The sequence below is a fragment of the Vombatus ursinus genome, unplaced genomic scaffold, assembly GCF_900497805.2.
Source record: "Vombatus ursinus unplaced genomic scaffold, bare-nosed wombat genome assembly UNPS02014798.1, whole genome shotgun sequence".
NCBI lineage: Eukaryota > Metazoa > Chordata > Mammalia > Diprotodontia > Vombatidae > Vombatus > Vombatus ursinus.
This window is the reverse complement of record NW_020954576.1, coordinates 23,515,945-23,519,284: the sequence shown is the minus strand read 5'-3', so window position 1 is coordinate 23,519,284 and position 3,340 is coordinate 23,515,945.

The following is a 3,340-nucleotide window of genomic DNA, read 5'->3' as shown; positions in this document are numbered from 1 at the left end:
ATTTATCTACAAGTAGACCCACAATTATATGATCAGCATAATTCTTAAGACCCTTTGTTCTCTTTTCTGCCACCCACACTATCACTACAGGAGTGAAAGGGGATGAACTGCACAGGACCAGGGCCAAAAGCTAAGTACCTCCTGTCCAGTGCTCCTGGTAGTAAGCCTCTCCACATCTGCCTAGGCTAGTCTTCAGAAAGTAGACATAGTATACTTTCTATGTCTATAGGTTATGCTTGAAGACTTTCTAACTTGGTAGAATCTTCCAGATTTTGAATCCTAGTGCATACCATTGAAACCTTGTCTTTATTTCCACACCATGATGAGTCATTAGATGTTTGGGGTTTGGGGTTTTTTTTCCCTCTTTTCTCTAGTAATTAAAATTAAATCTAAAAATCCAACAGTCTTCAATACAAATTTGACTTATTTACTAGTTACAATTCAAATACCTCATCCATAGCTATTTCAGGAATAATATTATTAAGTTTAAGTGGCTATAAGTGTCTTTTGAAATTCTGATTAGCAGCAAGACTACTTGTGCTTATAGTCATGCAGTCTGCCAGGAAATTATTATCCCAGTTACAGTATCTGCTAGGGTTCATTTGTTGGAGCAGTATCTTTCCATAATCTCTCTATTTCTCCTCCCCACTAAGTAAATAGAATAAAGAGAATTAATAGAATGGAAGATTTGTAAGGAACCCCAGAGGTCATCTAATCCAACTCCCACCCAAAGCATACCTCATAAAATTCTTTGATAATTTTTTCTGATAAAAGTCAAAGAAAAACTGCACGGAAAAAATCATTGAAATTAAAGAATAATTCATGCCCTAGGGCAAGGGGTACTCTCAGGCTGCAGAAAACAGGAAAACTTTCTGGTGAAGCAGATTTGTGGATTCAACTTTTGCTTGGGGAAAAGGGAACTATACCAAGGCAAGTTCTCAGAAACAGGGTCCCCTGTTATCTACCCTTTTTGGGCCATGAACTCATTTCGGTTCCTTACCCCTGTGATACGGCTCATGGTTTCTACCTGGGTGGAAAAAAAATTTTGTTTTCTAAAACCTTTCTTCAAAAGTTAATCAGTTTGTAAAAGGAACACTAAAATAATCACAGAGATCTTCAGTGCTCATGGTTGTTACCAATACAATAAAAATAATACTATATAAATTACTTTATAGATTTTGTGTTACAGCAATCAAATTATCAAGGGGATACTTTATAGAACTAGCAAAATCATAACAAAATTCATCCAGAGAAACTAAAGACTTAAAATCTCAAGGGAACTATGAAGAGAAAAGGTAGAAATGAAGAGCCATAGAATTACCAAACCTCAAAGTACGTGATAAGGCACCAATCATCAAAAAACTGTTTAATACTAGCTCTAAAAAATATGATAGTATATTAGTTGAACAGAATAGATAAGCAAGAATAGGAAATAATAATAATAAAGTTTTGCATTTGATGAGCCCTAGAATATAAATTACTAGGGAAAGGATTCCCTATTTGACAAGAACTTCTAAAACCACTGGAATGTAGTTTGGTAGATATTAGTTTTAGGCCAAAATGTTATACTCCATATCACAATGAGCTTCAAATGGATACTTCAGCAAATGGATACAAAAGTCATATTGTACGCATGTGCACATACACACACACACACACACACACACACACACAATTACAGAAGAACTGCAAAATATACTTTTGACAACTTTGGATAGGAGAAGAATCCTTAACAAAACAAGAATAGAGATGATAGAAGACAAAACAGATCATTTTGATTAGAAAAATTTTTTAAAAGTTTTTGTGTAACTATAACCAATGAAAATAGAATAAGAAAATAAACTGTAACATGGGAAATATATATTCATGAAATGTCAGTGATAAAAGTCTGATATATTGGGTACTGATACAAATTTGTAAGACCTAGAGCCATTTCCCAATAGATATGTTATTAAGTCAACAGTTAATTATAAAGCACCTACTATATGCATGGTACTACGCTCTATTCTGGGGATATAAGTGACATTCTCTACTGGCAATGAGCTTACATTCTAATGAGGGAAGGCAACAAGAATATATAAAAATACATATAGTATAAATATATAATTAATAAATATATAATATGTATACATATAAATTAGTTAAATACAAGGTAGTTTGGGAAGGAGGGCATTAGTATTTGGGGGAATCAGGCAAAATTTTATGCAGAATATGGTACCTGAGCTGAAATTTAAAGGTGGAGGTAAGGAGGGTTTATATTCCAGGCATGACGACTAGCCAGTGTAAGGGCACAGAGATAGAAGTGGGAGTATTGAGTGAAGAACAGTGAGAAGGTCAGTTTGGCTGGAATGCAGAATGTGGGAATTGGAGTAATGGCCACTGAGGCTGAAAAGATAGGATGGGGCCAGGTTCAGAGCTAAACAGAAGAATTTATATTTGATTTTAAAGGTTATAGGAAGCCTCAGGAGTTGGTTGAGTAGAGGAGCTACGAGATCAGCTCTTCACATAAGGAAAATTACTTTGGCAAGCAGGTATAGGGTAGATTGCAGTGGGAAAAGACTTGAGGAAGGGAGACCAATTAGGAGGCTGTTGCAACAATCTAGGTTAAAGCTGATAATGGCCTGGACTAAGAAATGTTATGATGGTAGAAATGTCAAGATTAGATATGTAGGGTCAAGGAGAGTGAGGATAATGCTGAGGTCATAAACCTGAGCTACGAGAAAGATAGTGGTGCCTTTGTTGGAAAAAAGGAAGTTTGGAAGGCAGAAGGGTTTAGGGGCAAATGTAATTATTTCAGTTTTAAATATATTCAGTTTAAAATGTCTTTAGGACATCTAGTTTGAAATGTCTAATTGAAAATTGGTGATATGGGACTAAAGTCAGGGAGAGAGACTAGAGCTAGATAGATCTAGGAGTCATATACATGGAAATAGTTAAACCCATTACAGCTGATAAAGTTATCAAATGAAAGAATATAGGGAGAGAAGAGAGTATAAGACAGAACCTTGGGGAACCCCGTAGTTAAGGGGTCAAAGTGTTGAGGTCTAGAGGTTCAGGGGTGCTGGGTAAGGAGCAAAGGTCTCGGCTTGGGCCCGTACCGCATCAAAAGGATATGAACAGTTTTCTTCATTTTTTAATTTTAATTTTTAAAATAATATATTATTTTTCCCAATTACAGATAAATTTTTAACAATTTTAAAAATATTTTGAGTTCCAAATTTTTTCCCTTCCTCCCTCCCTTCCCTTTTCTCCTTTCCCCACTCCCTAAGACAGTAAACAATTTGATATAGGTCATATATGTGCAATCATGTAAAACATATTTCTATATTAGTCATGTTGT